Genomic DNA, 25,045 nt, shown 5'->3' with positions numbered 1-25,045 from the left:
TTGTTATGTATCTCCTACAAAACATCTGTGCAACTACTATAGAACACTTCTGGGTGTTGATGGAATATTAAAAGGGACTTGCTGGAAGAATTCAGAAACATAAACAACAGGAATAAAAAGGGTCACAAAAATGCAGATAAATGCTTTAATGTAAGGAATGAAAAGAAAAATAAGGTAACAGCAGTGAGAGTGTGCAGAAAAGAAGTAAATGGGATGACAGCAGAAGAGTGTAAAATGAATGTGGAGAGAGGTTAGTGAAAGAAAATAACTGGATTTTTGGCCTGCACTCCCTGCACCTGAGTTTGGCTACTGTTGAAGCCAAAAAAGAGGATCAGACAATGGATTTTGATATAAGGAGACGGTCAAGTCCCTGCCCAAGCCTAGAAAACTTTTACTGGGATCAGAAGGTGTTGAGATTCCCTTCCACACATGAACTGAGTTTTTTTTTTCTGCTAGAAAGATGCAAGGTTTCCTGGGGGGCGCGGGGGGATAGAAGATGCCTCCTACCACCACAAAGCAGAAGGCAGGCACTGGAGTCTCACTATGCAAACAGCTCCCACAGCTCACTTGGGTATGAGATTGCTAGGAGGTGAACAAAGCACATACTATAAATACAACACTTCAGAAATCATGTAAGTGAAAAATACTATACCAGCTCCTATCATACATACCTATATTACAGGGAAATGGTACTTTTTTTCAGTTGTACGCCACCCTTAAAGAAATGGGTGATGTTTATTTGTTAATACTGAACCTAAAAGCAATCTCTTTTACAAATTAAAAACCATCATGAAAAGTCTGATTCTTCTTCTTATCCAGCTCAGTGCATTAGCAATCATTAAAAAAGTATAGACTTAGAGCAGTATTGCTGATCAAATATAATATATTACATTAGAAATAAATTCCATATTAAAATAGGAACTTTTACTACAGAATTACATTTTAACTTTTTTTTTTTCAAATAAATTACTGAAACTTTTGCACTGTGAAAGCTCTCAGGCAAAATTAATGGTTTTGTTTTGCAAATTAATTTAGATATTAAAAAATTATATTTTCAACCAAGATCTCAGTTACTCAGATTAAATATTAACCAAAAGCTGTCTTCTGCTTAAATAGAATTTAGCCTTTGAAGTGTTTTTATTAATCTCTTCTGATGTAGGTGCTTGAAATTCTATGAAAGTGCTGCTGCTACCAGTTCTGTGCATCACTTACTGTAATTTATTTTCAGAACATAATTCTATTTATAAATGAAAATCCTATTAAAAGAAGACAAGAAAAATTAGTCCTAGACTTTGCATTGGTAGAGTAGAAACAAAATGAGCGGCCTAACCTGAAGTGACATTTACAAATTACCTGTTAATTTAAACTGGGTTGAAGGATGACAGAGTTTAGTCAGACTGACAGGAAGTACCGAAGGAATGACAGTTGGGCCTGTAGTGGCCATAAAGCTCCCACAGCAAGCACATTTATCTGCCTTCTCCAGGAAAAGCTTCCCCTGTAGTAAATAATATATTTGTAAAAATATTTACTTCATGGCAGCCCAGTGAGTGAACATTTTATGGAGCTGCGCACCCCACCCACCCCCACCCCTGCCCCTTAATTCTTATTTTTACTAGGGATAAGAGCTGCTTTAAGATGGCCACCTGCCCTTAGTCACATGGCTGATTCATCACCACCACCCTAAAGCTAAAACACATGATTTTCTTAATGAAAATGAGACAAGAAGTGACAAGGCTTGTATCCTGTAGTTGCTCCAGGATAACATTCATGCCCTGAGACCAGTTCCTTTGTTCACTAGACATTCTTTGAACGGACATGACTGGGTATCAAGGCCATGCAGTGCCATATATTTATAAAGATAATAATAACTGCTCTCACTCCACTTATAAATAGTACTGAGAAGACTCAAAACAAGTGCTATGAGTCCCTTTATTTATTCACCTTTGAAAAACCAAAATGGTGTTTGAAGGAAGAGGCTCTACTACCTTATACTTTAAACACTTTCAAGCTTCCAAAATTTTATAAAATACTTTTATAAAATGTTTAAGATATAAATGGAATATTTGGGATCCTTAAAATAATCTAATGACAATTATTTAGGATTCTGTCCCTCTTCTGACAGTCAGTAAAGGACCATATCATACAGCTGCTGTAGCTCTTTTCTGCAGATCACCACACGTATGTGGAGAGAAACACAGTACAGTTAGCTAATTCAGCCCACGTACAAGATGTTCTTGTGCACACTTAGTACAAATTGCTCTAATATTTTTAAACAGCAACCTGTATTTTATACACACATACAAAATACTGAACATAAATTTAAAATGTTATACCTTGGTTTAGGGATCTCAAAAAGCTTAAGCTTATTTCATTCACCAGGCACCCACCGCCCAGGCAGCCGTGGTCTCCCCTTCTCATCTCACCCAAACTGCTCTGTGCAGTCCACAGGTAATGTTGCAACAAACACACTAGTATGAATTATGCACACTCCACTTACTCTTGGGGTAGATAACCTGTGTTGATATAATGCAGCTGGGTATATTTATAAACACATCTATCAATTCTAAAAAAAAAAAAAGTTATATTAATTCTTCTGCTCCCATGAACATAAGTGTATTTATAGATACAAAACAAACGGTACTTGGAGATTATGTTTACATTCCAGAACAAAGGCATGAATTCCCATAGCTATTTCAACAGAACTCAGAAGTCCTTGTTTTAATGCCATTTCCAGAAACCTTGCTTTTGAAATTGACATTCAAAACAAAAATGTCAACCATAACCAAGTTTGCAACACCAAACAAAGTTAGGGTTTCTGTAGGCTGCTGTGGAAGTCTTTGCCAGCGGGTACCATCCTTTTGCAGTAGACCTTTTAAATGTAACTCATTTCTGATTTTTAATCTTAGCACAGGACCCCTTATTTTATATATATATATATATAATGGCTTGACAGTGATGTAACTTTACACCTACTGTACAAAAGATTTTCCTTATTTAATAGCAGAGTATAAATTCTGGAAGCAGAAAAAGATCTTATTATTATCAAAGAATAGTAAAATAATTTCTACAGTACCATTATTTTTGAAATTAGACACTGTACCTTAGTCAAAAGATCCAAATATAGACCTTGCTCTGGTCTGTAGTATGTCATTGATGAAAAACGGTTCTCAAGTTCTACTTAAAGGGTCCATGAGGATACAATTAATATTTTGAATTCTCTCAGGAAAAAAGAAGCTGCTGCAATAGATAAAAGTTTTGAAGCTCTACTAATAGTGGGAGGAGACTAACAGGAAAGAACAAAACAAAAAAAATAAAAACTGAGTTACTACAGTTGATGTGCTATCCACACACTTCCCCCCATACTAAAACTGGTGAGAGTTCACCCAAACCATAGAAAGGAGAAATGACCAGTGGGAGTACTCAACTACAGAGTGAGAAAGATCTTTTCTTCAGAGATGTCCAATGCAATGAGAAGAAACAAAACTCCATCTCCAGCTCAAGCCTATGATATAGAATGCTTTCACATGTCTTTGTACAATCTTCCATATATCTTTGGGGAGATTCTCTTCTATTTAGATTTGCAGATAGAACAAATATACAACACGCTATTAATTCTCTCCCACTCATCTTTGCCCAGAAAACCATGTATACTTCTTTGGCCAATCACAATTATTTAACCAAGCCTATTAAGTGTTACTATACTGTAAGATCCTTGTATCCTTGCCCTTATACAGTATATCAAGGACATATGATAATGGTAACGATCAATGTTATTTTAACACTGCACAAAGGCCAAGATGTCAAGGCCATTCTTTGTTAGAAGAGAGGACTATTGATTATTAACTAGAGACTGGCTAGAAATGAAGAAATTAATAGGCAGATTACCCAACTACCAATTACCTGCAAAGACTTAGTCAGGTATTTGGGATGCAAATTAATTACATGTGGTGGTGGAGGTGGACTTGTTCATCATTCAGCGTCATTATTTCAATTGGATGTATTACAGGAAAGGGATTTTTGGGCTATACTTGCACCAAATGGAAAGAAAGATGTTACTTTTTAGTTTAGTAATGTCACGTCTACACAGGCAGACTTTCAAACCATCACATGAAAAGTTCTGTAGTCTCAGAACTAGTTCAGTGAACTGCAGCAAACAGAGCTAATATTCATTGTGCCTTGGGAGTCATTATGTCTTAGCCAGTGACTGATTAGCATCAAATGCTCTACTGGAAGAGTGTGGCCTCTTCCAGGTATCTGAATGCTACTCCGGCACCCTTGAAGCTCCAACCACAGAGTTCACACCATATGGACTAACATCACACTATCTCTGCCCAGAGAATCCTTTGTGTTTCTATACTCAAAAGATCTAATTGCCTTCTATAAATTCAGAAAAAAATCAAATAAAATTCACTGCTGTCTGTTGGGTTTTATTCTTTCAACTGCAGAAATTCATACCTTTCCCTTTTAAATTTCTTTTTCCTTTTTTTTTTTCCACTACCTGTTTTTTATTGAGTTTTAGAAGAGGTAATTCTGATGCCTTGGCAGACAAAAATAAAATAAGAACTACAAGACACTTCGCAGCTCATACTGCTGCTTCAGGAGGTCATGTCACTAGATATGAAGTAATTTATGTAGGACTCTAACCAGAATTCTGAATTCCCTGCTTCCTGTTACCCCAGGAAAAAATGAATGCCAGCGATGAGTCATGTGTCTGAACAATGGCAGACTTTGCCTTTCTAACCCTGCTAAATAGTCAATTATCTTTGGAAAATACACCCCAAATGTTTTTTAATTTTATTCCACATCTTAAAAATAAATATCACCGAACCTAACGCATACAACTAATTGTATTTTCATCAAAGTCCTTCATTTTCAGACAAACTTTATATTATCAGAATCCTTTACATATTCTATGTTCTGTCTCTCTGGTAACTGAGCATCACAGACTGATCATTCAGAGCAAAGGAGAACTATGGTTTGGATGTCATCCCAAAATACTTTTTCTAGCTCTATCACAGCTATTGAAGGAGGAATTAATTCAGAGAAAACCTTTGACCTATGTTTCATGTCCAACCTTAAAGCTTACGAAAATGTGTAGAGGCAGGAAATTATTATACCTTAGAATTCTGCATCTCTTAGTGATGAGACCTTTTGAGGAACTTTTCAGTGTTTTTAGGCTGCCAGGTAGACATCAGATAAGAACAGGTAGTTCTTACTTCTTTATTGGCATCACACTTTGAGGGTGAAAGTGATTTAGATTCTTAAATCCATTCTCTAAGTGCCATTGGGATTTTTAGAAATCACTGTTCTGTTGCAATACCTTCACAAAGGTCCCTGAATTTCTACTTGTAGCAAGGCTGGAAACTGCTTAAATGTGACCATGTGAAGCAGCTTGGTGACTGATCCACACTGAGACGTGGCAGCCTTCAAAACTTAGACACATATCCATCACCTCAACAGAGTTCATCAGATAGCTGTCTACAGAGCACTGCCAAACCCACACAGAACGGGGCAAGCTGAGGTTCCATATTGCTGCACTCAGCCTAGTAAATCTAGCTGTTGCTGTAATACTCAGGACACACTGCCAGCTCCCCTGTCTGATTTGGAGCAATGACTGAACTTGGGTCTCCTCCTCCCAGGCAATGTAAGATCCTCAGAGGCAAGTCTCTCTCAGTATTGCTCGCAGAGGCTCTTCTACTTTGTTTAAACTGCTTAAACATCTTTTGGGGCAAAGAAAGGGAGAGGATGTCTATAGCCTGGCAGCGAGAACAAGCTCTAAGAAACCCCATTATCCATTATTGCACACGAAGTTTCCCTTAAACCATTCTGACCATGCCCACAGAGCAGCCATTTACTGGGGTCACACGGCATAAGAACAAAGCAGTATGGGCAGCAGGCAAACCCTACCTCCCCCTGGCAAACCCTTGTCGAAACCACTAATGCAGTGAGGCCAGATCTTTAGAAAACATATGCAGCATCATAAGGGAAACACAGAAGGAGCAGCAACAACAGCAAGACATACTCTGCATAACAAGAGCAAGGCTATCAGCTACATAACCAGACCAGCGATCCCAAGCACAGGTAGTGGCACCCCAGAGATGCATTGAAGCTTAAGGAAAGTAGATGGAAAGGATAGGGAACACTTTCCTTTACAAGCCATAAAACCTACAAGCCAGGGTTGAAACATCACTTGTAAACCTTCAGACTTAATCAATCATAGATGGACTGCACAAGAAATACACAAAAGGGAAGGGAAGGGTGTGCAGGAAACAGGGTATCAACAATCATTTGTCTATCATTTGCCACCTTCTCTTTCTACAGAGGCTGCTAAAAAAAAGTGCAAAAGATCGAAGAATGCACTTCTGCGACTACGGGGTAGTTTTTTAACCTACTATTCATATAAACTAAAGCTGTGATTACCAAAACTGAAGTTTCTTTCTTTCAAAGATTCTTTTAAAGAACGGTGTGTTCTTTGTCCTGTGCTTAGTCAGTGCTTGTAGGAATGTAACTATTGCCCAGTAAGGGCAGTTAGCAAGAGTATTTTATTTTAGCTAGTTTACTTAGAAGAGGCTCAGATTGATGGGTTTGCTAATTTTCAGAGGAATCTTTCAGGTTTTGAACCAGATCCTTGTTGCTGCTGCTAATACATGCCAGCAAAACTATAAATGTTTTATTCCCACTGGAATATGTGAAACATCTGGGGAATGTCTTCAGCTTTGGCAATAGCTCCATGCTGTTATGACGTTAGCCACTATTCTCATGGCCACATTCACTTGGTTCTTCCTAGGCTGCAGGGACAGGGACCAGGAATTGGCAGTGTCTGACAGGACCTGTGCTGCATTATATGTAACCTTACTGATTCCTTCTTTCCAGACTTGAGTCATTCACTTTTATGGTCAGAAAGCCCTTTTACCAGGTCTTTAGACATGACCAAGGAAAGACTAAGGCATCCATACCTAGGATCTTCAGAGCATTTTTTAAAAAGAAAATTTAGTTCTGACCCTATTGAGTTTAAATTCCACCATGCCAGAGGGAACCAAGTGGTCTGTGACTAGCAAATGTTTATTTGTCCATTGCTTTCCCTTTCCTTGCGGTCATTAATCATATTTGGATGCTACTATAATAGAGAACAGACACACCAAAAGCAAAGAGCAGTATTAGCAGAAGTCCCCAATCCCCTTTCCTGTGGGAAAGGAATAAAATAAGCATCTATTACTGATACTATTTGTATCCTTTTTTTGACCAGTAAAAATTTGAGATGTAAATCCTGGCATCTCCCATGAATACCAGTAAGTCTAAACTGGGAAAACTGGTTAATATAAGGGGGTTCTGGGTACTTACTAAAAACCCTAGGGCCCTTACTGGATAGACTCAGGCCAAGATATGCAGTCTAAGGAGCTCTTCTGGCTTTGCTTTGATTAAGATAGTATCTAAGTAAATAAATATTCTCACCGCCATGGGCCTTAGGGGATGAATAACTGGTCGTATAGCCACAGTAAAGCCTCGTAGGACTATGCACCGGCCAAACACCATTACAGACAGATTCAGTGCCCCTTTCCAGGACAGCCTGAATGATTTCTTAGAGCTCAAATGAAAATGCTGCGGAAGTAGTGGTTTATATTTCCTATAGTTTTTGAAAGACAGTCATAAAATACTTTGATCTTTAAATGAAAATGATTAGTATCCCAAACTCACCCAGGGACCACAACCACAGGATCGAAGGAGAGTTTCCTCAGTGGGTATATCCTTCCCAGTTCAAGGCTTCTGCTCTCTGATATGGTCAGTTAATTCGCTTATATTAAATGCTGACTGGCATACAAGATACACTAGGTACACTAGATAGAAATAAATATGTAAAATTTTAGCTCCCTTAATTTTACCAGACAGATTTAATAAATGCACATAACTAATGGGTATATAATGACTTCCCTAAACTCCTACTTGTAGATCATGCATCCTATTTCCCAGTACATCTTTTTCCCCATGAAAAATTAAATTGGAAAGTCAACAAGAGAGAAATCATACTGGGGACATTTTCAATCCATTCATTTACATTTTCACTCTTTGCAGAATGTGGATAGTGTATTTTTATGGCATGTTTGGTTGCTATTCAAAACATTTTTTTTTTTTTTTATTGAATAGCAAAATTATTAGATGAGTAGAATCCTGTATGCATAATAAGAGCACAATTTAAAGCTGTCCCTAGGCTAATTTATGAAGCACTAAATCAATTGGAAAAGTTTTTCCTTTTTCTAAAAGAGGCACAAGGTTGCTTTTTCAGCTGGTTTTGTCTGTTTTCATGGTCTGCACATTGATCATAGCCTGGTACAGTTAGCTAAATGCATATGGGAAAAGAAATATCTGAGGGATGAAACTAATGATATGTGCACTCCGTTGATTTGTTTCCCTTCCCATTCTAAATGAATTCCCTGCTAACTAGAGCACAAGTCATTACTGAGTAAGGTTCACAGTCACTGACCAATGTGTAAGAGAATACAATTAATACAATAGGAGTTTTGTAAACAGGTGTTTGTGACGGCACGAAGAGAAGGCATGTAAGTCAACCTAGCAAAACGTTCTGTGAAATACCTTTCTTCACATCCCAAGAACGCTTAAGCACATTGAGTTTCCAATGAACTATGGAAAAAGTGTGCTTTCCAGAGAAGGCTTTCTTGCTTCTTAATGTCAGTACATGAAAATTATGATACTTAGTGCATACACACAGATCTCCAATCACATTACAATAGCAAGCAGGTATCACTCCCATTGATATGGAACAGAACCACACAGATGACACAAACTCCCTAGATCATCCAGCAATAAAGACAAAACAAAATCCAAGACTCTTTCCTAGATCAGCACATTTCAGGACCACATTGCCTACTTTCACTTTGCATTTATCATAGTGCTTTAGCTTTGGCATTTCTAATTCACTTACAGAAACATACTCTGAAGTGGTATTTTATCCACAGATAATTGCTACTGATGGCAGCTGCTGGACTCCCCCAGTCCAAAAGTTCTCTGAGGGGAAATGGTTTGCAGTTTACACACTGCTCCACAGATAGCCCTGTAAAGACCTTTTGTCCTGGTTTCATGCATAAGAAGTTATCTAGAAAAATCAGTCTATCAGTAGGAACTACCAGACAGTTTTGGATTGACTAATATGTACACTCATCTCACACAAGCAAGAAGCTCTTCTTGGGAAAGAGGCAGAAAACACAGCAGAAATTTCAATTCTTTGGGGGCTATTCTAACACTGTAGTTATTCACTGAGAAAACAGGAGGACATTTATTGTTATGTTTTAGTTGGTTTCATGTTTGATTTAAAACAATCTGTTGCATTATTATTATTATGTACTCTCACCCTGAGACTTTTAACTAGACACATTTTGGAAATTCAAAGCTTAAACACATGCTTTGTTAAATTGGTAATAGTTATATCTGAAACTGTTAAAACAGAACTCATTTTATCCAGCAGAAATGCACTACAGATTCATAGAGTTAGTCTTTGATGTCATGGTCATGTTTAATGCCTCTCCTTAGGTAAAGAGGACTTAAAGATTTGCATATATGTATTTTTGTCCTCCAGAAGGACAAACTGTTTCCCTGTTCATGTAACTGGCATGAGTGCTGCATGCCCCTACACAATATAGTTTAAAGGATGTAATTGGAAAAACACAGTCCTCACTAGTCTGCTATCATCTGAGGCTGAAAGGGAGAATATTCTACTCTTGTATTAGTGTTGACAATAACCAGAATAGCTTGAACTTCCTTAGATATCCTGTCCCAAGGAGCTACCTTTCTAACACAGGATTTTTCACAACTGCTATCTATAGGGAAGAATGCAAAATGCCTCTCAGAAATACCATTTGGACTTTTAACAAATTTTGCAGCATTTAAGGTCCTTGAAACTAAGATAAACATACAATATTTCCCTTTTGCATAGAAAACATTACTCCACTATTATTCCTTATTTGAAAGAAAGCTGTGTTTATTTTGCTTGCTAGCTCACCACGACACTGAGATGGGGAGGAGTGCTGGTCTGCCTGAGGGCAGGAAGGCTCTGCAGAGGGAGCTGGACAGGCTGAATTGATGAGCAAAGGCCAGTTGTATGAGGTTCAACAAGGAGTGCTGGGTCCTGCATGTGGGTCACACCAGCCCCACACAACACTACAGGCTTGGGGCAGAGCGGCTGGAAAGCTGCCTCGTGGAAAAGGGCCTGGGGGTGCTGGTTGACAGCTGGCTGGGCATGAGCCAGCAGTGTGCCCAGGGGGCCAAGAAGGCCAGTAGCATCCTGGCTTGTGTCAGAAACAGTGTGGCCAGCAGGGCAAGGGCAGTGGTTGTCCCCCTGTACTCAGCACTGCTGAGGCTGCACCTCAAATCCTGTGTTCAGTTCTGGGCCCCTCACTACATGAAAGACATTGAGGTGCTGGAGCATGTCCAGAGAAGGGCAGCAAAGCTGGGGAACAGTCTGGAGCACGAGTTTTATGAAGCACAGCTGAGGGAACTGGGTTGTTTAGCCTGGAGAAAAAGAGGCTGAGGGGAGACCTTATTGCTCTCTACAACTACCTGAGAGGAGGTTGTAGCAAGGTGGGTGTTGGTCTCTTCTCCCAAGTAATAAGTGATAGGATGAGAGGCAACAGCCTCAAGTTGCACTAGGGGAGGTTTATCTTGGGTATTAGGGAAAATTTCTTCACATAAATGGTTGTCAACCACTGGAACAGGCTGCCCTGGGAAGTGGTTGAGTCACCATCCCTGGGAGTATTTAAAAGATGTAGATGGGGTGCTTAGGAACATGGTTTAGCAGTGGACTTGGTAGGTTTAGGTTAACAGTTGAACTCAATGATCTTAAAGGTCTTTTCCAACCTAAACCTAAATTCTACAATTCTATGATTCTACAATACTCTTCTCTCCTCTCCACATGATGCTCCCCTCTTCACAGCTATGTCATATCCATACCAAAAGCTGCTGAACTAGGTCTAGTACTCACTCAGAGCAATGTTTCAATTGCTCTGAAAAATCTCTTCCAAGATGCCTTGCCCTAAACTCTTCATAATCAGAACAGCCATAGAAAACTACGATATAAAAGTGCTCTGCAGTGCAATATGCACTCAATTATCTTAGCAGTATGGATATATATGTGTACACTTATGTTTATTTTACCAGTTGGAAATAACTGGTCTTTGTGAAGGTAAAAGAGGATCAACATACAGCCATTACTTTGGGCTTACAAAAACGCTCTTTGAGGGCATAACCATTGCATCTGCCTCATGCTGGCTTCATTTGTACAACTGAAATTCACCCCAAATACACTACTCAAAATACTGCAGAAATTCTGTGCCTGCAAGAGGAAAAAGGACTGTTGCTAATGTTTTATTAAAGTCTTGTAGTTCTGAACTAGTGTGTTGCCATTTTATAAGAGTTGGCAATATCCTCATGAATACCTGTGACAAGTGCTATTAACATAAAATACAAAGTGGAGTTGGGCATGATGAGATATTTAAAATCTAGGCATGCACTTGCTGTATTTAAAAATGTACTTCACAGATATATTTTTAAACTGTATATTTTTTAAAAACAAGTCAATTCAATGCCTTATATTTTGAGTTTTAATTCCAATCAAGCTAATTTCTAGTCATCACAAACACATACCTGCCAGTAATGAAGGCTGCTTAATTAGGTCCAGATAAAATAGCTACAATTCTGTTTCTGATCCACCTGTCAAAGCAAATCAGTCTTTTACACGACTTCAAAAAAAAACAAATTAGACTAGCTGATGATTTTTTGAATATTCAAATAGACATACTGAAGATAAATCCAAACCGAACTTGAGACTGAACAAAAGCCTGGAACGTGACCTCAAAGATGAAGAGATCTTGTTCTGCCAGAAGCAGATTTCCAAGCTTGGTATTTCAGGCTTATGGAGGCAAGGACAGGGTGCTAAAAAGTGGCTACTGGAAAGGATAGCACTGTCTTCCACAGCTTAGGGCAAGGTAACATTTCAATGCTGTGTAAAATTAAACACAAATAACAATGTTAAAGGTCCTGCTTAACGCCCCAAAGCCAGGTGACTTCAGAACAGACGTGTGCAACTCATGCCATTATAGCTCTATGAGAAAAAATACTTGTGCTACTATTACTGAAACAAGTAGAAAATCTAGAAGGCTGACATAGCTGAATGCTAAAAAACACTCTTTTTCATTGGCTTCGAAGATGGACTAGTAGTCTGAACACATTTACTAGTAGGCAGATAGTGACATAAATTGACCATCACAAAAGGCATTATTTGACATATGAGATGTTAATTAGAACTACTCAGTACAGCTCTGAGACATCACTAATAATTGCTTAATACTGTAGGAGCTCAACCAACAACTTCCAAAAGTGTAGGATTAGGCACAAATGCTAGGCAGCAGACTAGAGAGAACATACTGATTAAAAAGTACCACCAAGTCACACAATGTTAATAACTAGAACACAGGAAAGGTAACTCAAAATTTTAACATGGAAATTATCTACTAGGCTCTGGTAAGTGAATCAGTCCATATGTCCTTGCTGTTTCTGTGCTTACTACGTACTCAATCCATTAAGTGAGAACTGACCAAAAATGTCAGTTTCATGTGTTTTTTCCCATTCGAGCCTACCATTTACTCTGCTGGGATAATGCTTCTCTCGTTCTTTGATTCCCTACCAAAGTGGTTCTGCTGATGTTAGTTACAGGAACACTAACTTTTCTCCAGTCATTTATTGTATTGGCAACTAATGTGCCTTCTAGAAGATGAACTTGTTCATTTTGATTTATTTACAGTGCATGATGGCTTGCTCTTTTCTTCTAACTGGCATTCTAAGTACCATCCTAATTATGCCTTTAATTTGTTTAGATTGGATATTTTTTGATTTGGCTTTCCAAATTCAGTGACAGTGGTCTGTCTGACTTTATTAGATGTCTGCATTATTTTCTTACCTTATGCAGATAACTCCTGTAAAGCACAGTTATGGTAGCAATGAGGCAAAGTTGTTATGGCTGTACCAGATTCCATAATGTTCGGGTTTTTTAATTCTTTTCTCTATGAGTAAAATCCTGACCCAGTAAAGTCAATCAGAGTTCTTCCATATCCCCCTACCACATTCATATGAGAGAAAGTTACGAGTATCAAAGTCTCAAAATCCATTCATGTTTGTTTCATTAGTCTCTCCACTTTATTGTAATGAAATCTATCTTGTTAGATGATGAGGTCTGATGTGCATCTCACAACCTTATGTTGTGAAATTAGCAAGGCATGCACTTGTTATGCCTACGTATGGCAAACAGCTTCACAAGCCCTCCTTGAAATGAGGATATGACTTGTTTTCACGTCTGGCTTATTTTGCTCAAGGTACAACAGGAATGAATTAGGATCGTGAGTCAGAACATGAGATATTTTTTTTTTATGTCATTAGGTCTCAGCCTGGGAAGACCTATATATTGACTTGGTTGCCAAATTAAGGAGCTGACTTCCTCAAGTGATTCATATTCACTTGCTCTACCTAGAATAAATGCTGTTCTTACTGGATGCCCATGACTACCTATTATTTCTACAGTTCCAAAGCCACAGATCGATATGGCCCTGCCTACATCTCTGAGAAGCAGGGGCAGCTTTAGGCCAGCTGGCTGTTAAAAAGGGTTATGTTTTAACCTAGGCATTTGTACACAATTCACTAATGATGTTGCACGTAACTGTACACTTGATATTAATTAGCCATCATTTCCAAAAGACTTCCAGATTCTTGTCTCTCATATATCATTGTCACCATCACAATACTTAAACTGGATTGTATTCAGCTGTTCCATTTATGTACTTTTTTGTCTCTAGATCAGAAGTAGATGACATTTATTTCAAATACAGATGCTGCATTGTTTCAGAATATACCACATACTGCTGCTGTTTCAGCCTGCAGAAACTTATGGGGACTTTACGTAGCATGATTAATATTTAACAACAATTGGGACTAAATGTCTTGCCTCGTTAGGTTCGTCCTTCTTGAGTACACTCTGAAGTGAATGGAAGTTGTCCATTGTGAGCCTACAGAAAGGAACATGGATGGATCCCTTGACCTCTGCTCATTATATTCCACATATAAATTGGTGGCAACATATTGCAAAACTGCTAAAGACTGCAAAATATACAAACCTGGACAACTGTTTCCTTTTTTTGTAAACAAATGAATCATCTACTGCATGATCATCAGTGCTTCTTTGTAAGACCTGAGATTTGGGTTAGAGGTGTTGGTCAGTGGTAGATTAATGATGCTCCCACTTTGCTCCATGACAGGTGTACTCAGATATCAGCTACGCAACCTAGAAAGGTTTTTATCATAAGGAGCAATGAAGACCTCATGGGATGGCACTAACGCTTCTGACATTTAACCAGTCTAAAATGGTAGATACAAGTAGCATGTTTGTTTGTTTGAGCTCTATTTGCTACAAGACCTGCTAGCCTTCCAACAGTATTCAGGATTTTGCTAATCTCTCCTTTCTCCAAAGACAGCAAGCAGCTCGTAGCATCATCTGCTTCTGTGCAGGTTGCAGATTGGCTACAGAGAGCCTGCCTTTGTTAGGTGCTTTGCATCATTTGTTCATGTTCAGATAATATAGCTAATTGATTACCCCATCAGAACTGGGTTCTCCACCTCTTTGTGATGTTGTGTGCTCTAACTAATTTTTATTTCATCTCTCACCTAGCCTGAGTATTTCTGGCACAGTGCTTCGCCAATTATATACCCTCCATTAGCACAAAACTCACTCAGCTTGTCAGTGCTTATCTGTGTTGTAAAAGGGGAAAAAAACCCAGGACTGTCTTACATCACAAGCCTACCTGCCCAGTGTGTTCAAAATCATGCCCTTAAAACATGCTTTTAACAAGCCAGTAAATATTGTACCTTTTTCCCCAACTACAGAGAGCAGGGAGGTGAGGCACTTCTCTGTGTAAAATGGCACACACATTTTGTAGATCTCATGTTCTAATGCTATTAGCTCAAAAGATTGAATTAAATAGAGAAAGGTTAATGAAAGGTTTTAGTCATGATTGCAGTGACCATGAGGAAGCAAAGGGGCAAGAGAAATGGCAGCTTTAACAATTAAACTCCCTCAACACATTCTTTTAACACTACTGCCATAACACAGTGAAATGCCACAGTTAATCAGATCACGCTAGCTGCTAACACTCTTTACTAAGAAGTTGTGACTCCTCTGTTGGGATGTTCTACAAAATGATCGTGTTCTTCATTAATGCCAAATAAAGGCAGCATATTTTAGATGCCACAAAAATTAATATCCTTAATTGTTTATAAATATAGGAGCTATTTATATCTTTTTTGATTCTGATACATCAGCATTATAAATACATAAAGTACTACCAAATCCCTATTCCCCTGTAAATCTCAGTTCTACCATGAAATGGGAGGCTACAAGCACCTAGCAGCGGTGTTGTACCATACAGAAGTTTCCAACATATGCTGGAAGTACTTTGCTTACCTCACTAAATGCCAAAAGCAAGTCTGGCACTACATCAGTCAGTCAGATCTTCTTGCTTCAAGTATTTATTTCTCTGCCTCTATTAAGTTGTAAGCAAACATCTGAGTAGTTGAACCTCCTGCAATCACATTTTAGGATTGGCCCTTTCTGCATATCAATACAATTCAACTGCACAATATTTATAGTGCTAGCACATGCCAGAGGAATAAATTATTCTACAAAGAGCCCACTTTTTCCAATAGCATGCTATGATGTCCTTACTGAGGATAAAAGGAAACAAAGAAGCCAAGGCTTGCAGAGGGAGAAAGACAATATTGGCCAGCAATAACAGAGTTAGGTCTGACTGTACAAGACCCTAGTTTAAGTCACTGTTTCCTCTGTGCCCTGGCCAAGTGAGTGAGATTATCTCTGTACAATAAGGTTAAGAGCACAACTACAACTCCAGGATATTTCCGGGTTAAACAATTAAAAGATTTTGGCACATTTAGATATTTTAGTAACATAAACACCCCAAAGCATAGAACTTCTTCAGGTTAAACCAAAGCTAGCAGAGACACATGAAATAAAAAACATCTTCCACAATTTTATTCACCACCCATCTTAAACATTTTTTTTAGCAATATCATTTACATGTCATCAATATTCTGAAAACTAAGATAAAAGCATGATGTGTCAAGGAGGAGAAAAGATGTTCTTATTAGTAGTAGATAGGTAAACTGTGTTTTGGGTGGAGACTGGTAAACTACAGTAAGGCTCTGGTAGGTGTTAAACCATGACAAGGTGCAAAGTTTAAGATGTTATCACTACCACCCATGTGAGGTTACCTCCTCACAGCAGAGAGGTAGTGTAACATGCTCCTGTGTATAAATGCAGGCCCACACTCCTTATGAGTCTAAAAATACTGCAGGTTGTGGACTATGGCAGCTGGGAGGGGATATATCCCAATACTGGAGCACGGGCCTCCAAATTGGGGCAGAACAGATTATTTGGGGACTGTAATATCTTAAACCATTGCAACTTAAATCTACCAGAACACATTTACCAGAACCCTACATGAATAAAAGTGGGAAAAGGAACAGAAATACCTTACATCACTTGCAGGAACAATGTCTGATAGTTTTGCTGCTCTGTCCTTCACACAGTGGATTTTTTGTGGCTTTTACAATTTTACAGATACCAACTTGAGAAAATAGATTATTGAAAGTTTAATGAAAGGTTTTAGTCATAATTGTGATGGCCACGACCTAACAGGCAGCCAAGGAAACATGTAATTAAAAAGAAATACCAAACTTATTTATCCATTGCCAGAGCACGAAGAAGTGCCACCATTAATTATACACCACATTGATTACTAAAAAAAGTTGTCATGTATCCCTTTGATGATGCAAGATGGTTGCGATGCTACTAAAACTTCTTTGTAAGTCTTAATTAGATCATTTGTTTAATCTGGGTTTTTTTCATCCCATTCTTTTTCCTTTCTCTCTACTTTTTTTGTTTAGCTGTTTACTTTTTAAAAGTTGGGAAAATATGTTTTTGAAAGTACTCAAGGATTTCCACTATTTATGTAAGTTATACCAGGTATTTTCCCGTGCTTTGGATGTCAAGTACCATAACCACTTGAACCGTGCCAAGACTCTCTCTCTACAACCTTCAAAGTTATTTCTCTTATATACTGTTATAATCAACATGCTGATCAGATACTGTGTGTAGAACGGAAGCAGAAAATTCCCATTGAAATCTGTGGATCTTTGTTTACCATCCTATAACACAGAGCAGAATCGTTGTCTTTGTTCATAAAAATATGCACCTATAAAATAACGTATGTAATGTCTGATGAATATTCTCTACTATTCATGAAGTTAAAATTAACTTCTTGTTTTAATTGCTTATCAGTTCCATAAGCATAATTCCCATGGTTTGCTTTCTTTGGGATCTGCTCCCTTTCCTTATAGAACTTCATATTTTTATGAATTTTTACTGTTTAAAATGTATATGTATGTAAATTATTATGCATCTGAGCCTTTCACATCAGAGGTACAGTATAAATACTAAATCAATGTGGAAAACATCATGTCTGCTTTAACTTGACTTGATTATACCTAAATATGAAAAAATAAATTAGCATTTTGCTCTATTTTTAGTTGCCTTCATTGTATTATAGAGTATATTTGTTTAAAGTGTGTAGATTAACACCCCTCCCAAGTATTTCCTATAGGTTTATGCTAATAAAGTGAAACTTAAAATAACTCATGAGGGACTAGGAAGAGAGTTAGTTGTCTAATATAGATATTCCTTAACTGATGGACAAACATGCTGGAAACCTTGGAATACCGAGTTTTTTCTGAGAACAAATCTACCTATTGCAGATGGTCAATCTAGCACAAGCTTTGTTAAAAAAGGCTGAGACATCATTAAAAGCTTTCTTTTAATTTAGATGATATTTCTGCTCATGTTTTCCATAATTCATTATTGATTACTCTTAGATTTATTACCTATATTTTAGCTAACAATTTAATATTCAAGAAGTTTTAAAAATAAAGCAGCTACAAAATGCTGGGATTCAGCAGTCATGCCAAAGACTATTTTTCTTGTCCATGGACGTGATTGACATATGAATGTGACTCAGGAAGAAAACATTATCAATATGAAGAAAAGTTACGACTTTTGAATGATGTTGGCTTGCCTTGTAAGTATTCCCTGGGATGTACCTGCATTGCATATTCTGATAAGTATACATAGTCAGGTTCTCTTTACACATTTTAGCTTCTTTAATAATTTTGTTAAATGCAGAAGAGGGGAAAATAAAGACATATTATTAATAAACAAGCAATTAAACAGGTTAGGGCAACAATGCAATGCTGGTCATTCAGGAACCCTGTGCTAATTTTAATTAGCTGCTTTCCCTTGCTTTCAAATGTAATTAAAGCAGCTTAGTTGTGCTCAGTGATGCAAACCACCTTATTTAATCACTAACATTATTTCCCTGAACTATTAATGATTTTCAAAACGCTTGTTTATGCAGAATTAGAACAGTAATTATCTTACCAGTTAATTTTGTACCTTCACATTTCACACCTCGCTCAAACGTCATTCATTTACCATAGCCTTTCTGTCAAAACAAAGAAATGCTTGTTCTAAATGTGCTTCTGACTGCCAAATTGAAAGCCAAGTTTTGTAACACTAATAAAGTAGCTCCCAAGTGAAACAGGTGTAGTAATTTAGACCCTTCCTGTCTCAAGCTTGCACGTACATGCTATGTCTTTTCTTTATTAGCTTTAAAATGAGAGCTTGGTGTGCAAAATAAGCTATTTAATTCAGACTTGTGGAGCAGAATATAATCTTTAATTTAAACTAGAGCAGTAAAAAAAGGCCTTTAATTTTAACTGGCATGTGCGTGTGAATTTGAATTAATAATCCAGAAAATTGAAACTGTTTTGCTGCTGTTGCTGGATAGTGACTGTTCTTCACATGCCCTTAGTTTCACTCACTCCATTTCTCTCTCCCAAGCTTTGCCTAGTGCCTATTTTATGATGTTGCTGTCTTACAGAAAGGGAATTCTTCTAAAAAAGAAACTCTCCATTGATTGAATTCTTGCAAAAACATATTGTGTTGAAAGAAATTCTTATGTCTGTATTAATTCAGTTTACAAAAAGAATATAATTGGTGTATTCATTATAGCTACTTAAGTCAGAATTGAAATGCACCACGAAATTACACTTCACGAGACATCAGATTTTTTCCTGCTATTTCTTTTAATGTAAGTTAACAACTGCTTTTGTACTTATAATCATAAAATATAATAGCCTTACTACCAGCAAACAATTCTTTCTCCTGACTCTTATAAGTCTTCCCCATTACCAGGAAAATGAAGCAACTGCCTAATGTCATACCATAGAAAATCTGTGGCAGAATTAGAAATCAAAAAAAGAAAGCTCCATCTTTCAGCTGCTCTGAACAGTCTCTGAGGTCTCCTCCACTTCTGCCAAGTTGTGCAGCCAGTGCTAGTGATGAGCACATGTTGCTGCTTCTTCAGAAGAAGGCTTGCAAGCTAGATGAGCAGCCTACAAGGAGTCATTCTCACTCCTTCCTCTCTGGGGCCACACATCAGACACATAAACATCTATATGTTTAACTCAGTTCAATTAAGTTCAACATTTCATTCCAAAAAATAAGAACACAGCCTAAAAATCCCACTGTAAATCAGGTCTATCACTTATACACTGCGGCCGTGGATAGCACAGATACACACACACCCCTGGCAAAATTCTGCCTGAGAAAAGGGGACAAAAAAACTTGGATTTGGTGTAATGCTTCTACCACTGACATAAACTAACCATGTTTGTTTGCAGGAAAGGTAATTGCAAAGAGAATATCAGATCTCAGCTTTTAAAGGCTCGTTAATGTGATTAAATTTAAACATGAAAGCAGTGCATTTGACCTCCACTGGACTACTTTAAAGCATAAAGTTACCCCTGTAAGTGAAGGGATGGCAGATGCACACCTAAGAGTACAACAATAATTTTACACGTGTTCATTAGAGGCATTGAATTACTGCAGTCAAGATTTTAAATACTATATCACATTTTGCAAATATTCTAAATACATCATAAATCATACAGAAGAAAGCAGATCAATGTACAAAAGAAACTGTTTTAGTTTAAAAGCCATATTTTCTCTAAAAGCTTTATATGCACCCTGACAAAGTAGTTATATCTTAATAAATTTAAATGTATTAGATTTTCCCAAAGATTCTATAAATTTGAGACAGCTAAAATTATTTCAGTATTTTCAGAATGCCCAAGATCCATGGTCTCCTGGCAACTAGCAATCACATGGCTGTAGAGGTTTTGGCCTACTGTTACAATGCCGTTATATGTTTGGTTGATGATTTATTCAAACCCAGTTTCAAACCTGCTGTTAGCTCCCTCATTGCTTTAATGCAGCTAGTCTACCATTCATAACTGTCAAGAATGAATTCACTGGGACTTGGGCTTATTAGGCACCCAAACTGTGTAGTGAACATACTCAGTTTTGTGCCTGGGAATGTGAATAAACACTATACTTTCCATCCTTGTAAATTGATCTCTGATGTTTTTAACACCATGCAGTATTTTTATCTTGTTATCAAGATACTCAACCATGAACTCCAAAGAATACATTGTGTACAGCTCAGTGTTAGGTGGGAGCAAGCCTGACTGCCTCCTTTCTAACAGGGGCACAGGCACAGAAGGAGAGGTTGGTGCAATACACTGTTCTCGCAGTAAGTTACTGTAGCACAAAGTATCAGGTCTGTGATTTTACAGAGAAACAGGAAGGACAGCCTCATCTTCTGGATACAACACTGTGCTTGGAGAGACAGCAACGGACTTTCTTAAATACTGACTGACTGCTTTCTTTGAAAGGCGAAAGATTGCTCTGGCAATTAAAGAAGCAATCACAGTGGATATTTACCCTATTGAGGACAATATATCAATTCTCCTGGTCAAACATACCAACTGTATAAATAATATAAAGAGAAAATGGGGTTTGAAAATAAAATATTACTTAACAAGTGCATTTATATTTTAATCTAGCTCTGTTAATTCAATAGCTTCAAGAAGGCATATTTGAATTGGAGGCTTTAATAGTTTTTCATGTTGAATAATGTGGTAATATGATTTTTCTCCATTCTGTACACATAAGGAACGTTCTAAAATGTGTTACCACAATTACACAGCAGCAGCGTGCATGCTATTTAATGTGAGCCTGGGAATAAAGCTGGTTTAAACCATTTGGTTTAAAACAATCATAAATAGCCTTTTTAACATAATGATTCTAGTATAGTATGTTTTGCTTGAATTTCAAGGATTCTAGTGGGGAAAACAAACATTCTGAGCACTAATTTAATTTAAATTAGGATTATGGTAAAATTCAAGTTCTGACCAAACAGCAATTAAATAAAATTTGAGGTTGTGTTTTCTTTTTGTTTCTGTTCTGACACATAGGACTCAATATTTCTTGAAAAGGAAATTATTATAAAAAAATATCTAAAGATGCCAGCAAGAATAACTGGGGGGTCAGGAGGTTTTTTTCTTGAGTGTTTGCTGATGTTTTGCCCATCCCATCAACAATTTCAACACAGAAATAAAATGGCACTCTATCTTCTGGACAGCTTGATGTTTGTCTTTGCTGTCAAGCAAAAAGGGATGCAACTCCATTCATACAGAGAAAATCAGAATAATGCAGAAAATATGACAGAACAATTCACAATGATAACCAGTCATATCACACTTCAAGGGGTCTAGACTTCTTTGGTACACAGAGACTAACATATAGAGCCCTAATGAATCAAGGTTTTTCATTAAGAACAAATGTACTTTCTTACCAGCTCTTTATATTTTCATGAAGAAGATGTTAACACAAATAACTTCTTAAAATTATTACTACATCAGTTAATTGCACCACACTTTAAGCCTGATGCTGTAAACACAACAAGCCTCACTGCTTACACTGAGGAGTGGCTGCAACAGGACTACTCTGCATTACACCTGGGAGCCCATGTGGGAAAAGTCCTACAAGTATTGGGAGAGTCATGAGATAGAAAGATGAATATATGTAGGTTTTTCAAAAGGACAGTTGCCCTAGAAGATTAATCATCATGCATTTTCTACAAGACTTTCCATTGAAACTCATGGCTTCCTTTAAAATAAACAGTGGACACAGTTCTCCAGGCTGTTACATTTGTTTTGTGGCAATGTAATGTCATTAAATTTAACTACCCTTGAACTGGCAAATGTATACAGTGTTTGGGCTTTATCTTTAAATAAAGCTTACTGCTGCTCCAAGTTAATCAAAATCTTTCGCAAACTTGGAAAAAGGGTTACAGCACGTCCATCTCTCGATCTTCTTTCATAGTGACCTATAGAAATATGTTCTTTGGAAAGGTGAGGCCATGTGCATAGGAATGGTCGCTTTCAATGTATTACACTGAATGCTGTTAATTTTTCAGAGTCATGAAGCAATTCAGTATTGTCTTACTCTTCCTGAATATTTACCGATTACCTTGGGATGACATCAGATGGAAATTTAGGCAGAATCAATATTGGTTAGTTTTTTCTATAGTGATCATATCTACAGGAGATAAAGGTTTCATGGAATAATGGCTGAGAGTTTGGATCCAACCTTTCATGCACTTAGTCTTATGGATAAATTCACAGAAACACCTGAGTCTGACTTGCTCTGTACCAAGGTATCCTTATATCTTATCAGATACTTCTATCTGTCCATTAATGACATGTAAACCTGGCCCTAAATACAGGGATGCAATGACATGAATTAAATGAAAAATGATGGGTAGTAGTAGCAATTTACAGTCTCCAAATGGTTTAACCATTTCTTATTCAGAGTCTTAATCTGGGAGAAGTAATCAGCAGCTAAACTAATCAAAGAATGCTATGAGGGAAGGGAGGACAAGAAGCTCTGTAGGTCAATCAGTGCGGCTCTGTACTTTGAAGCAAGGTCTACTATAAACAAGCTATAATCCGTAAATTTCTGTATAACCTGTTTCTTAAATATTATGACAATTACATAGCCTCCTTAAACAGCTGCTCCCATCCCCCAATTAGCATTACTGTTTGACAGATTGCTTCTTTCCTTATACTTAATATCACATTAAAGAATTATTTCTTGCCCTGCTCCCAGTGAACATAGGGAACAATTGGTCATGATCCTATTCACAGCAAGCATTTAGAGCTTATAGCATTCACCCCTCAGTCTTTTTTCAGCTAGGTAAATCCATGAGTTTCCAGGGGTTTTGCTTGTTCCGTTTCATAAGTCTTTGATCAGCCCACATTTATCTTGACCAAAAAAACAGGCAAAGTACTGCATCTCAGGTCTCACACTTCAAGAAATAATTTTCTCCCTCACTTTCAATCTGAGGGTCCTGATCATGCAACCTGGAATTACACCTTGTTTTTCTTTTCCCCCAATATTTATAAAGATCTTTTGAATTCTAAAGCAAATCTCCCAAGTCCTTGCAAACACTTCCCAATTGGTGTCAGCCAGAAATTTTAAATGGTATCTGCTACTCTATTGTCAGAGATAGAACTGGATCCATGAGAGGCCTTAGGGGAAGCCTGTTGTGTACATCCTTGAGTTGCAAAACAAAGTATTCCTATCTTTGAGTATTTTTAAACATTTATGTAAATGTTGTACTTAGTTTCATCCTGTTCATCATTTCTTACGCTACAATCTGTATTATTTAAGCATAAAAAGAGGACATTGTAGAACATGTATTTTTCCTAGTTCAATCACAGAGCAGATTCAAGTTATTTTGTGAACTGAGGAAAAGGAAATGAAAGGCAAGGCATACCTCATCTGCCTTAAAAACTGATAAAAGAAAAAATTAATTAATAGAAAAGTGAGAAGGTCATCAACAAGCAGAATCCCAGGAAGTGTAATGGATAAAGCCAACTTTAGTATAAAAATTCTCCATAGGTACTCTCTCATAAACATGACCAGTGAAAACTTCCCACAGAATTTTAAAAGGCAGAAGGAAAGTACACAAGCCAGGCAACGTTAGTTTTGCTTTTACACATAATTTGAACTCTCAACTCTCTTATACGATGTGTGTTTACTGGAGAGAAAAAAACAACCACCAACCAACATTAGTTTTTCCTTTACTTTTCCATACTTGAAAGATTAACAACAAAACTAGTCTGAATAAAGTTTTTGCTTTATTGAAAAAAGTTAAGGTTTTGCGCGATTACTTAACACTGTTAATCATACCTCAGGGCCTTGGGTTTCCACAGAGGCTGAAGGCAATGCAAGGACTGTACCTCCTCCTTTTGTAAGCTATCCTCCACAAAAGACGCCCTCCTTCCCTTGTAGATCTCAGACCGCATAGCCCTGGCCTTCCGCTCTGCCTATTTGGTTCTTGCTCAAGCATTCTCACTTTTCAGCTGTTCACAGGAGGGTGAGTTTTTATGTATAAACTCAAGGCCCACAAAAGCAGCACAACAGATTGCAGGTAGAGTTTTCACATCCTTTCCTGTGAAAGAACAGAGAGATGTATATACATGAAGTTTCTTCATTATAGTATTGTGCTTGTCCCAAAAAGGAGTCCAGAAGTGAGGCTTTAAATCCTTAAAACACCTCCCCCATGCTTTGCACATGTAACTCCGTATTTTTTGAAAAGTAACATTCTGACATGATGTTAGGTATGGGAGAGCATCAGGTGAGAAAAGCTAGTTAATACTAACTCCAAATATAAAGAGATTAGCACATGTCTGCTTTACCAAAAAGGAGAGTACATTTGATTACACAATGGTGGAGAAAGAAGATTCATAACTTCAGGCAAATCCAGAGACAGACATAACACAATTTTTTTCCAACTTGCGTGTGAAAATCCCAAAGAGAGTAAACTAGTCACTGGGGATGCAGAAGTATTTATCTATTGCCTGTAAGTATCAAGGCAGCCTTCTTTATTACTGTAATGCACAATGAAACCAGACTTATTGCACATGTTCAGACAAAACACAGATCAGATGGTTA

At 37.5% G+C, this 25,045-nt stretch overlaps 1 long non-coding RNA gene across 4 annotated transcripts in view; it reads right to left on the bottom strand.

The window, feature by feature from the left end:
* LOC114012440 (uncharacterized) overlaps nt 1-25,045 on the bottom strand; it is a 518,537-nt gene that overhangs the window by 320,124 nt on the left and 173,368 nt on the right. For all 4 annotated transcript variants that reach the window (XR_008748979.1, XR_008748980.1, XR_008748981.1 and 1 more), the window contains one exon: nt 24,281-24,542. This is a non-coding gene — a long non-coding RNA (uncharacterized LOC114012440). The remainder of the gene's footprint in view (nt 1-24,280; nt 24,543-25,045) is intronic.

Source organism: Falco peregrinus, chromosome 10, assembly GCF_023634155.1.
Source record: "Falco peregrinus isolate bFalPer1 chromosome 10, bFalPer1.pri, whole genome shotgun sequence".
In the NCBI taxonomy this organism is placed as follows: domain Eukaryota; kingdom Metazoa; phylum Chordata; class Aves; order Falconiformes; family Falconidae; genus Falco; species Falco peregrinus.
Note: the sequence above shows the minus strand (reverse complement) of the source record. Positions and strands in the feature narration are given on the sequence as shown.